Source organism: Spinacia oleracea, chromosome 4 (assembly GCF_020520425.1).
Source record: "Spinacia oleracea cultivar Varoflay chromosome 4, BTI_SOV_V1, whole genome shotgun sequence".
Lineage (NCBI taxonomy): Eukaryota > Viridiplantae > Streptophyta > Magnoliopsida > Caryophyllales > Amaranthaceae > Spinacia > Spinacia oleracea.
Genome location: NC_079490.1, coordinates 111,658,156 through 111,671,752, shown reverse-complemented (window position 1 = coordinate 111,671,752; position 13,597 = coordinate 111,658,156). Strand labels below are relative to the sequence as shown.

The 13,597-nt window shown below is 37.6% G+C and overlaps 1 non-coding gene across 1 annotated transcript; it reads right to left on the bottom strand.

The window, feature by feature from the left end:
• Nucleotides 1–12,758: 12,758 nt before the first annotated feature.
• On the bottom strand, nucleotides 12,759–12,865 carry LOC130460221 (small nucleolar RNA R71). Its single transcript, XR_008920158.1, has one exon. It is a non-coding gene; the product is annotated as a small nucleolar RNA R71 (small nucleolar RNA).
• Nucleotides 12,866–13,597: the final 732 nt, after the last annotated feature.

Below are 13,597 nucleotides of genomic sequence, written 5' to 3'. Positions count from 1 at the left end.
TGCCATTGTTGTTTGAGTTAAAACCACAATCAACGTGTTCCTTTGGGATACCTTACCATCTAAGTCAACTAAAATAGCACCTCGCTTTGGCGGAAACCTACTACCTTAGATCCCTAGACTTTTGTAAGTGCTTGATTTGGAAGGCAATTTTAAACTCAATATTACTTGGGACCTAGTTGTTTCTATGTTGGTTCGATTATTTAGTGAACTAAATCTAATCGAGCATATAAACAACATTCATGCATAATATACATTCATTCACAATATATATAATGCATAAATAAATTTTGGTGAACTAGTATGGTCCAAAACTTTGTCTTGAAGCATCCAATCTTCTTCACCTTGTTAGCTTGGCATCGTCTTGAACTTCATTCAATAAGTTAACTTAAAGTTCTAAACTAGAAATACTTGAAATAATTAAAAATTACATCAAAATTTCAATGGTTCGCAGACCATATTTAAAACTTTACATTCAAAGATAAAACGGTACGCAGACCGTACTTAACTATCCTAGATTGGCCTTACTAGTCACTTTGAGTACCTGCATTACACAAAGTATACATTCTATGCATTCATCCATTCGTATCCTAAAACGAATGGCCCAAATAAATATGCAAGTATTTACATGATTTATTTAAAAATCACGTTCACATAAAACGCGTCCTAAAAGATTAATCAATTTTGAATTATTAATCCTTAGAATTTATTCTAATCAAAATTTAATTTAATTAAAATAATAGTGCCATACGCGAAAATAATTAAAAAAATTATTTCATTTTAATTTCATTAAACGACTCCCACTCAAACCAATATTTTAATTTGGATAATTTAATTTTAAATATTTAATTAAACTCACGGCCCGACCCAAGTTAAATTAAATAATTAAATAAATATCCACCGTTAGCCATTTCATGCAAAAATAAAATTTAATGCCCAAACATACAAAATTGCCAATTTCGTACAACACGGGCTAGGCTTGCGCCCAGCCCAACATTTCCAAGTGCATTGTGGCCATACGAGGCCTCGAGGCCCAAACCCTTGCCTCGCAAAGCCTACCGCACAGCACGGCAAGGCAAAGCCTGCTGCTGGATACTTTGCTCGTCGCTGCTCGCAAGCCAAGGCCAGCGTTACTGCCTTGCTTGCTCGCTGCTTCATCGCTGAGCCAAGGCATCGCCTGCCTTGCTCGCTGCTGTGGCCAGCGCGCGCTGGCACGCCCAGCTCGCTTGGTGGTTGCCTCGCGTTGCTGCGCCAAGCTACGGGGAGGGGGGGGGGGGGTAGCGCGCATGGGCTACGCCTAGCCACACACACCACATACCCCTCGTTCCGCGCCTTTGCCTCGTTCCATATGAGCCAATTAATTCATTTTTTTTAATTTCACGAAACTTTATTTGCATGAGTTATTTTTCTTGAAATTAACAAAATTAATCGTTTTTATTTTCGAAAAATAACAAAGTGGGTGATTTAATTAATTTTCCAACAATCCAATTTTGTAAAATTTATTAAAGCTTGGCTAACAACATTTAAATTTAATGAACGAACAATGTCAACAAAAATTTGAACATATTTGATAATCCAATCCAAAATTTCAAATCGTTCTAAACATTTAAATTTCAGATTTTTATCAATTTGGTTTAAGTGACGATTAAAATTAACAAATCTAATCAAATTTTAATCCAATAATTTTTATAAACTGCCATTTATCATGAAATTATATTCCATTTCCCAATTAACCAAATTTCTAGATCTAAATTATTTTAAAAAATCAATTTACGATCTAAAAATCACCAATTCAGGGAAAAATAAAATTAGGGTTTATACTTAATATTTAAGGCCGAAAATTTTATCATAATTCTAATATATACCCAAGAATAGTAGGGAAACATTTCAATCCATTCCGAGTAGTTTTGGTCATGAAATTAATTGAAAAACTTTCCAAAATTGTTAATTTAATTCATTAATTAACAAAAACGCCCAAAACCTCAAACTTTAAGGCCTGTTTTTGCGATTCTGTTCTCGTGATTTGATCTTAGAAAATAGTTTTTAATCAGATTAGGGTCAGAAAAATCGAAATTCCGACAATTTTCGAATTCATAACATATATTACGATCTATCCAATAATCCAGAAATATTTTGTAAATTTTCATGAAAAAATTCAGAAAATTTCGACAGCAACAAAAACATATTAATCATGCTAAATAGTACTTCAATACATAAGGCTCATGATACCACTGTAGGGGAATACAGTTAAATACATATTAACATAGCGGAACAATCCCCAAAGCCACGAAGCATGAATAAAGTACAGATTAAACAAACTTACATTTGAAGTGTGTTTTCCCTAGTTCAACGATTCACGAACACGAACAGAGAACTCCAATTGTCGTTCCTCTATTTGGTTCACCGACACGTTCAGATCCGTCTTGAGATTCGTAGCTTAGACGTCACTCAAGAGTTTTTAGCTTTTAGTAAGAACACATCCATGGAGGAAAAGAGAGAATTAAGGTTTCTCTCTCCTCCTTAGGGTTTGATGTGTAAAACTGATTTTTGCATTAGGGATTGGAAAAACATATTAGAATAGGTTATTAAAATAATCTTTCTAATGGACCAAGCTAACCGGCCAAGCACAAGGCTCAACCGGCCAGCAAGGCCCACGAGTGTGCGAGCAAACGCAGCTAGCTTGCTGCTGGGCCGTGGGCCACAACGCAACAGCAGCTGCCCCCTTTTGTGCATGCATCCAAGCAGCCAAGGCCATAGGCCAGCGCTGCAATCATGCGTGCTGCGCCCATGGGCCTTGCGCCTTATTTGCTTGGCTCGTGGGTTTGCTTTCGTGTTTGCGATTTAAATTATCCTTGGACAATTTATTTATCGTTTCGTACTTGACGATCCATTGTCGTACGATACGATTTATTCGTCTCGCCTAGCTTAAGAATATATGCAATCACGATATACGATTTTACGATCTAATGTTAAATTGTATAATTATGTTTTCCAAACTAATTTCCCGAAAAGCTATTAATTGAATATCCGATTCATTTAATCCGATGATCTGTTACATGCCAATGGTGTGACCTTATAGGTTCAGTCAAGAGTAAGATGTGAGCCTAATATAGATTATAACTCACTGATCGGAAGCATTGCTCCAGCTACCTGTTCCGATCACTTGATCTCACTGAATTAATTGTTCTTAATTAATCTGAACCTTGGTATTAGACTAATGCACCTTGGGTGAAGGACATATTTCCTTCACCTACCTCTTCACCTTCTTGATCCTCGGAGTGACTCACGTCACGAGGAAATTTCCTCTCACCTTCAGAATAACACAGAAACCTCGATGTCTTCTCGTGAGAGTCGGCGTTTAGACCCGATATCGACACGCCGATAACTGCAAAACAACACAAAGTAAGGCGATGTTCAGTAAAATAGCAAAAAAATGCATAAAACGACTGGTGTTTGCCTTCTCATGTCCACTCTTCAACCAGAAAGTCACCCATTTCCCCTAACGACTCTTTGTTCAAAAAACAAACCGATTTTGTAAACCCTGTCGTTTACCCCCTGGCCAGTCGCTAAGTTCTTCATCGATTTTTTTGTAACCAACGTGTACCGACTACAATCCATCATCATCAGATCATATGTATAGAGAAGGTCAGCCAAATCGAAAGGCACCTCCCAATTAGCAGTGACCTGGTCTATCACCGAGAAAATCCTCCCCAGATCTGGGGCATCAACTGCCCCGGACTCAAATTTAACACCTCGATGAATGACTTAGCCATAGGGGTGAAAGGAAAACGCAGTCAAATGAGAAACGAATATTCGTAGAACACCACATACCCTTGGGGGCAATGAAACGCCTCCTCCTTCGGACCAGGAATCACAACCTCCACCGACGGCGGGAGACCAGAAATTGGCAGCAACTCTTGCGCGTCAGCAACGGTAGTGTAAAACGGGCGATTTGAACTAATCCGGCTAGATTCAGCCCGATTTCTCTCTCTAACCTCTACTGTCTTAGGCCTAGCCACATCTCTCAATAATTTAACTAAAAATGCAAAGAAGATCGGAGAAATTACCTGAACTGAGCTCAGAATTAAGCAGGGAGTTGATTCGCCTTCTTTATCCCTCTTTAAAAACTTAAGATCTAGAAAAATCTGGAGCCTTCTCGATTGGGGTTTTGTGGATTTATTGCATGTTGCTCTTTTCTATTTATTTGCATTTAATTGTTTGCAGTTACCCACGTTTTGGCAGTTGAGCAATTTTCTCTTTAAATTTTTAATTGTTACTTGCTTCACGAACATTCACAAACTCACAATTGGGGGCAAACTGTTATCCCACTTTTTGCACTAACGACGTAACTGTTTTGTCGTATGATCATGTCGTGTCGCCAGATATTGTCGTGCCTGCAGGATAAGACATGTCGCCTGTTGAGGTCGTAAGTGGGTTCAAGCGATCGACGACAAGAGACCGACGACAAAGGATTAGGTTAAGACTGATGCCCAAGGCCCAAGTATCATCGACGTCGAAGGGTGTTGAACAAGTCAAGGGAACAATCAAAGATTAAGTAAGCCATTGGAGATAAGTAAGAGACGTGGAGAACCTGGTGCTGAACGATCTCTTACTTCCTAGGGATTCTAGTAACCAACCTATCCGTTGGGTTCAAGCTATAAAAAGACGAAGCCTCAACAAGCAGAAGACATGTTACTCAAGCATTCAAGCAATACAACATTATTGTTCAGTTTAGCCATTATTAAGCAATCATTGTACCTTTATTATTATCATCGCAAAACATTTTTTTTACTTAGATTATTAGGGATATTAGTGGATTGGTAGCCTCATTGCCACCCGCGGTTTTTCTCCTTATTCTCGGGTTTTTCGCGTTACCATCTCTTTGTGTCGTCTTTCTTTTTCTTGCTTTCCATATTTATTTGCTTAGTTAGTGTCGACCCGAGCCAAGTGTCACCCCTTAGACGAAATTTGGCATAAACAGTTATGGCTTTATTTTGGAGGTTATATTTTGGTAAATTAGTACATCTTCCGTATTTAATTAAATGATACATTTTCTATAATCAGCCATATTTAATTAAAGGATACATTTTTCTTTTTTTGGTTATCATGGTCCTAATTTCCAATTATATTAATATTTCTTTCCTTCTTTGTGGTACATACACCTACAGACCTACTCCATAATTTTTTACTACAATAAATAATTCACTCAGTATCCCACTTTCATCTTATTTTAAAAAAATTCAACTCACAGTCCTAAATTACGTGTAGGTCAAAGTGTATTCTTTAATTAAACAAGGAAAGAGTACCAAGTTTGATTGGAGAACAAAGATTGTAGAAAACTCACATTGTGATTTGGAGGTTATAAATTTGAGTCTATCATATGCTTGTATTAGGTAGTAGAAATTCTCTTACCATACCCCACGCTTAAGTGGTGACCTGCGTAGTTAGGCTGGTCGACATGATAGATTGATAGGCGTTGATCGAATAGGGTCTTTTTTTTCTTACAGACAAATAAATAAATAAATTAGTAGTGGCTTCTCAGTTGGAGGTGCTGACCATTCATATACTACTATGATCTGTTATATAGTTGTATGTGCGCCTCCATCGCCGTCATTGCAACTAACTATTACTATATTAATCTACTACTTAATTATGTTTAGTAGGCTATTAGTAGGTTAGGATCTAGCTAATTGATTAGAACCTAGAAGCCATATACACCTTGCCCTTTTTGAATTTATATCCATATTTCTATAAGATTCTGACCAATTTGAGGTGCTCAAATTAAAGTGTGATGGATTTTTATTTAACATAACATGGATGGCTAGCTAGAGCAGGCGGCACTGGTGTCGGGCTGGAAAACCAAAGCCAAGTGTACCTAGGGGACGGGTTCGCATTTCCAATAATATGGAACACTTATTGTGTCGATGGGCTCTCTTTAAGCGCATGTTTGACTGGAGGGTAATAAAAGTCAAACATCTCAATGAAAAAAAAAATTAAGGTAAATTAACGTGGTAGCATGGAGGATGATTATTCCTCCTTCCTTGTATGGATCGAATTTGCTTAAATTGACTAGTATATTAAAGCAAGGACACATATTGGTTTCAGGTCTTAGTTTATCAGGCCTAATCAGTTCCAACTTGACTTTGCGCCAAAAATATGAGGATTTCGGCTCTAAAATTATCCAAGTTGGAACGGTTCACGTTGATTTTTGATCAGGTACAATTGAGTCAGTATCTAAAACCCTCGGGTCAAACTAGTTCAATAAATCTCACACATAAGCTTTACATATTTCGTTAGGCCACCTCTCTGTAATTTCTTAATAGCTCAGGCAACCTAAGTGATACTTACCCTTGATCAAATATTCCCTATTTCCACATTTAGGTTACCTTTGGCAGTACGTCCTAGTAAGGCTACGTTTAACATATATTGATATACAAGTATTTTCCAAAAGCTAACATGCTTTATCCCCTTTCCCTATTGGTATAAAGCAAGGGACACAAAAGTTGGTTAGATATGTAATCCTACTTATAAAAATTAGTGGGCAAAGCAAACAAGTAACTATATTCAATTCTTAGGTTCTAATTTATAAATTAAAAAGGAGCACTTAGGTTACTTATTAATGGACCTTTGGACCACTAATCTCATGCTGCTACAGCAATTTACTTAGTATCTCGTCACAATTAATGGATTAATGGTCCCGTTGATCATTGATTACGGTGTTTATGCTCAACTGAGGGATCAATGACGATAGTGACAACTCATTTGACCGCCTAATCTAATCCTAAACCTCTGTATTATACAACTTCCTCCATTTTTTTTTTAATTTACGGAGTACAACACTTTCATTTTCACGCTTGATATATTACTCTGTATATAACATAAACTCTTAATTAAGAAAACAAACAAAAGAAAACTACTTTTCGATCATATTTCCCTTGAAAATTGTTTTTCATGAAAAATTCTTTTCTCACAAAACAAACGGAGTCAATAAATTATAAAACTTTGATATATGAATATATATATATATATACTCTTTTTTTTCCATAATGTTCCTCATGTTTACTATTCATATGGTCAAAGTTTAAAAACTTTGACCGTAATTAATAGTATAATTAAGAGTAAAAATATTAACTTGTGGGATATCATTGGATTCGTTTTAATATATATTTTTTAAATATCATTTTTTATAATGTGAAATTAAAACTATTAACGGTCAAAGTAGTGCATTGGAGACCGCGCATAATAGAAAAGTGAGGAACATTATAGAACGGAGGGAGTATATATATATATATATATATATATATGTATATATATATATATATATAATATATAGAAAGTAGAGTGTGTAGTGTAAAATGACGGGTCTTAAGGGAAGAAAAACTTGGTATTATACTAGGAGCTAGTACATGTTAATATCCAGTCTATTTATTTAAATTCATCGAGAAAAATGCCAAAAAAAAACATAAATCAACGCAGCAAAGTGAATGATATATTATGATTATAATTGTTATTTGTAGTATTAAACATGGTGGTCGTATCTTGATGCTGCATGATTGGATTTTCTTTTGTGTATATATATATAGTAATGCGTATCATGCTACAACATATATAGATATTCCTTGATTCTCACCTTTCATTCAGATTTCAGTCCTTAATAAATTAATTAAACAATTTTCATTCGTTTGATTGATTAGTATCATCAATTAATTAAGACAATGGCTAGGCAAATCATCGTTCTTCTGTTGGTACTGATTGTTCTAAGATCGACAACAACGAGTGTTGAAGGTCGTGTTTATCGTGATTTGTTGCCTAAGAAATTAGACACGATGATTGACATCTATCGCGTGTTTAAAGAGCTCGGCTATGATGAGTCTAAGCTCGAATATTATAGTAGACGATCCATGCTAGAGGATCAACGAGATAGAGTTGCACCAGGAGGCCCAGCTGCTCAACATCACTAATCAGTAAGCTAGATATAAATTAAACGTCTCATTTTGTTTTTTGAGTAATCTTCAAAAATGTTTTCAGTTTATTAAAAAAAAATCAACTGTTTATTTACAAGTACAAATGAGACGTTTATTTTGTCATAGAGAATATTTCTTCAAAAACTGAGAATAATAGTTGACTTGTCCTCTTTTCGAATTTACGAATGTAAGAACATTTTAGTTACTATTTTTAAACATCTTCAAATAGTATGTCTAAAGTTCTAACTTACAAGCTGTTATGCTTTTTTTATAAAACAGTTTGTCGAGTAAACCACAAGTATGGGTGTCAAATGATGTTTTGCTCGTTTAAATTCTCTAAATAAGCAAAATAAATAAATAAATAAAACCTTTGAATTCTCGTAGATAGCTTATTGAATAAGTTGGGACTTCGGGATGAATGTTTTTATGGTCTATCACTTACTTCACTTTTTATTTAATTTTAATTTTAATTTTAATTATTTAAGGGACATCAAATGACCCTTGTCATTGTTTTGTCCATGGAATATCATGTATCTCCTTCAAGATTAATGAAATTGTCCATTGATCTAGATTAGCATTGTACTTATATTACAAATTTATGCTTAATGTGCATTATATTAGGTAATTCGAAAACAAAATTGTTGATTAATCTTTAATCGATGCAAATTCTCTTGACAATGGATAGATCGAGCTACTCGAACAAATATTAATTCGTATTAACCTTTAGAGTCGGCAACTCTACACAGTAATTAGACAACGATCGACATATCAGAATCAGAATCATGAAGAATAACGACTGTCGTGCTAGAAGTAGAAGCTATGCATGGAACATAAATAAGAAAAAGAAGAAAATCCTTTCCCAAAACAAGGAAGAAACAAAAGACAAATTAACTTATTATGTAGTATTCCGTAGTATAATAGTATCTACACAGATTAATAAAGCGCTGCCTTTTATCAACAATCATCAACAGTTGAACACTATCCTAAAGGTGCATGGCACTTCTAACCGTAAGAATGCTTTTCCAACTTTTCATTAGTTGGAAGAATGTGTTATTTTTTTTTTTAATATTATTTTTATATAGGTTTAATCATACATTAATAAAGAGTTCAAATTAAAACAACATAACTACTAGGCCATGTGAGACCTTCACATGAATTAAACTACCAAGAGGAGCACTACTTGCTCTTACATACCCAACTTTAAAACACTAAATAAAGGTAATTGTTGTTCTTGTTGCCTCTTGAATGTTGGAAATGCTTTGTAGGGAACGCGAGAAACCAAACGCGCCAAAGCCTACAACACATAACCTTCCCTCTCCCCCCTTTCCACGTAGGGTGAAGATTAGGTCAAACACACTGAGATGATCCAGATACAACATGTAGAGCTTGAATGACATGACAAGAAATGGCAGGAAAATGCCCATAAAATTGGGAGCAGCGCTCATGTATGTATTTTTGAATGCAATGAGTGAAAGAAATAATGCTAGTGGTCCAAGTTTACATTTAATGCATTTAATGCTAAATCTAATAAATGCGGTTCAGTATTTATTAACAAGTTAATAATTCAGTGAGATCAAGTGATCTGAATGTCTGGCTAGAGGCTGCTTCAGTTCGAGTGGAATCGATAATATTAATCCACATCTTACTCTTGACTGAACCGTAGGGTCACACAAATAGTACGTAAACAGATCGAGTATTTAAGTGAATATAATATTCATTAAGTACTCTATTTATGGTCATTCGGAAATAATGGATCTTGGTTCCAGTATGTGGGAGCTAAAATCATCACAAGGCAAAGAAAGGGTATTACCGGAAATGAAGATATTACCGAGAACGGAAATATAGTTCATGACGGAAACATAAATATTATCCAAGTCGAAGATATTGCCGGAAACGGAAATATGGTTCGTTTAGGAAAATATTGCCAGAATCGGAAATATTGTCGGAATCGGAAATATTGTCCGAATCGGAAAATATTATCCGATTCTGAAATATTAACGGAAACGTAAATATTGTTCGAATCGGAAATAAATTCCGGAATCGGAAACGAATCTGAGGCACGACGAGCGATTGCTCGACGAGCAAGCCTGCTAGACGCAAGGCCCAGCGCCTAGCAGGCCTGTGCGCGCGGAGCAGCAGCTATGTGCCAGCACCCACAGCTTGGCCTGCAAGGCAACATGGGCGGAGATCACACACATCCACAGCCGTGGGCCTACAGTGCGCGCCAAAGCTAGCTCCATGGGCATGCAAGGCATCGTGGGCGGCAAGCAAGCCTTGCGCGCCAAGGCCTGATGCCCCACACGCTTTACTTAGGCACCAAGTTACTTGGGCCGTAAGTAAGATTGTTTTCCTAATCCTAGAATTCGAATGGAAATAGGTAACTAAAATCCTAATAGGTTTAGTTATTTGATTCCAAGTAGGATTACAATTCTCTATTTCCCTCCCTATAAATATGTGGTTCATGATCACAATTTATACATTACATTGAATACATTATATTCAAGGGAGAATTTAAGATTTGGCTATCACATTTGTGATTTTTCCGAGTGCACATAAAACCTTAGAGAATATTCTAGTCGGTTGAATCTAAGGCGGATCCGGACGTGTTGTGGACTTGCTACGGAGGGACGACACTTGGAGTCCTTTACTTGTTCTTGTTCGGTTCGGGAGCAGCTAGGGAAGGCACTGATATATGCGTTTTATATAGAGTTTTTACCCCCGTCCCTTAGTACTTTTATGTATCAAACGTGCTCTTAGGAGCCGTTTCTAGTACTAATGTGTGTTATTGAGTGTGCCTTGAGTTTCAGGTTTGATTATGAGAAATTGTTCGTTTTAGACCCGTTTCATTGTTGATCAAGGCCACTATATGAGTCCGAGAAGTTCGGGACCTCCATCGTCGACTTTCGGGAGCCTTAGATGCTTATGGTTGAGCCCCGGGAGTTAGACTTGGTGATACGGGCGAGATACATTGAAGATTGCAAATCGCCCTGGAAGCTGAGGGCGAAATGCAACCATCGGGCGGAAGTATAAGCAAGCCAAGTTCATCAACGCGCGCCCGATCGGGCGCAGCTCGCCCGATCCGGATCGGGCGGTCAATCTGGGAGCTTTGTGGAGATTTCGCAATCCGCCCAATCGGGCGGGTTTTGGCCCGATCGGGCCGACTATCGAGTGATTCGCCCGATCGGGCGAAGCGTCGCCCGATCGGGCGACGCCAACCTCCAGCAGTTTTTCGCGTTTTTAATTCCGTTTTTAGGCCTTATTTTGGCAAAACTATATAAGCAAACTTGTTTTTATTTTTGAGGGACATCTTATTTTCCAGCACTAAACCCTTAGTTTATTTTTCTAAGTTTTATTTCCTCTCTACATTAATTCAAACACTTAGTTCGATTTATATAAAAAACACAAGCTTTCAATTTCCATTGTTGGAGAATTAGGTATTGCTTCTTACTTTAATTTATTTTATTGCTTTGATCATGTTTTCCATTATGTTAATCGCTTTGTTATTAGTTATCATGAGTGAGTAGTTTAATTTCTAGGGTTTAGGGGATCCATGAATGCATGATTGGGATTATATGTGGACTTGATTATTTGATTGATTGATTATAATTTCTATAGCTTATTATCATTGCCCGCCAATTCTGTTCGGCCGGACTATTTTGATTTGAGTTTGATTAACCTTAGATTATGCGCCGAGAGGTATAAATCTGATGTTTTTGGTCTGTGGCTATTAGATAGGAATTATTTCTAGTACGTAGCGAGAGCCCGCTAGTTGTTCTATCCTAAGGAATTCATAAGATTCCAGAGATGCATGTTTTCCTAGTTATGATTGTTAATTAATTGATATTGTCCGTTGTCCAATCCCGGTCTGTATTTGTGGTGAACCGCTGCCCTAGATTCCCTTAATATTGTTATATTCCAGTTTGATTATTTGCCTTAGCTTAATATACAAACCAATCCAATTCTTTGTTACCAGTAGTCTAGATTAGTTAATTAATAGTAGAAAGAACATTGTTTCCCTGTGGATACGATCCCTGCTTCCCTTGCTATATTTTTAGTTGGTGAACGTTAGGTTTATCTTTGATAGGAGTGCGATTTAGCCTGTCAAATTTTGGCGCCGTTGCCGGGGAAACGGTTTTATTTTCTGTTATTAATTGTTTTTCTAGATTATTGTTTGTCACTTCTCAAGGGACTCCCGTTCCTTGAGACCGGATCTCACGACTGTTTTCTAGTTCTTGCTTGTTTATGCCCAGGACTGTCCATACCGGCGATCTGACTTCGTTCGATCCTGAACCTGAACGGACCTTTCGTAGACGGCGTAGATTCGTTGAACAGTTGAGAGACTATTCTGACTCTGAATCCCACTATCTGATAAGCAATCTATTCCGTACAGATTCAGAGATGGATGACCAAGCACCACCACCCCCACTTGTGCCAAGGCTTACAGACTATTCTAAACCAAGTCTGTCTATGCTTCCCAAGGCAATCATGCCTTCCATTGCGGTCGAGAATTTCAAGATTGAACCCCAACTGATAAACATGATCGAGAGACACCAATTCGGTGGGGAAAAGGGTGAAGATCCCAATCTCCACATTCAGTCTTTCATTCAGTATTGTGCCACCATTAAGCAGAAAAATTTAACACCGGAGCAGACTATGGAGATACTCTTTCCATTTTCATTGAGTGGGAAGGCCAAGCTATGGATTAACAGTCTCAACCGCGCAGCTATGAAAATCACCGATTGGAATTCTTTGGCCCTTGCATTCTATGTTAAATATTTCCCACCTGAGAAGACAGCTCGTCTGAGGGGTCAGATATTAGGTATCTCTCAACAAGTAGATGAGAGTTTGTTCGAAGTCTGGGAGAGATTCAAGGACTTGCAAAGAGAGTGCCCACACCATGGTTTGGATGACTGGTTCCTGGTTCAGCAATTTTACAATGGTCTGGGTAATGAGTCTAGGTGTCTTTTGGATTCAGCTGCCAGTGGGAGATTTATGCAACTGGAGGTGCCTAGAGCTTTGGAGGTGATTGAGGAGATGGCCATCCATAGTGCCCAATATGGGAATCCTAGAGGTTTTGCCGACCGAGGTGTTAAGCATGAGATGAATTCTATTGAACAGCTTACTGCTCAGCTAACTGCCCTACATCACAAGCTCGACAATATACAGATCGCATCTTCCCAATCCACCCAACATGCTAGTGTCGCTGCAATGAGTGCCCAATCTGCTAATGTCTATAATAGTTGTGGGATGCAAGGCCATTATGCACAGGTATGCCGGAGCTCCATCGAACAATGCAATGCATTCCAGTCCTACAAGCAGAACAATCCGTATTCCAACTCATACAATGAGGGGTATAAAAACAACCCCCTATTATCATATAGGAGTACTAATGTTCAGAACCCCCACCAGATTCAACACCCTCCACCACCACAACAACCCTACCAACCGCGGAGTAACTACAACTCGCAACCTAGTGGATCACCTGGCTTACCACCACAACCTCAACCCACACAACCTGATCCCATGCTTGTAGAGATGAGGAATATGATGTTGGAATTGCAGAGATCTCTAAGCGAAAAGGATGCCAAAATCGATGCCCTCACTGCTCATAACAAGATCATGGATAAACAGTTGGC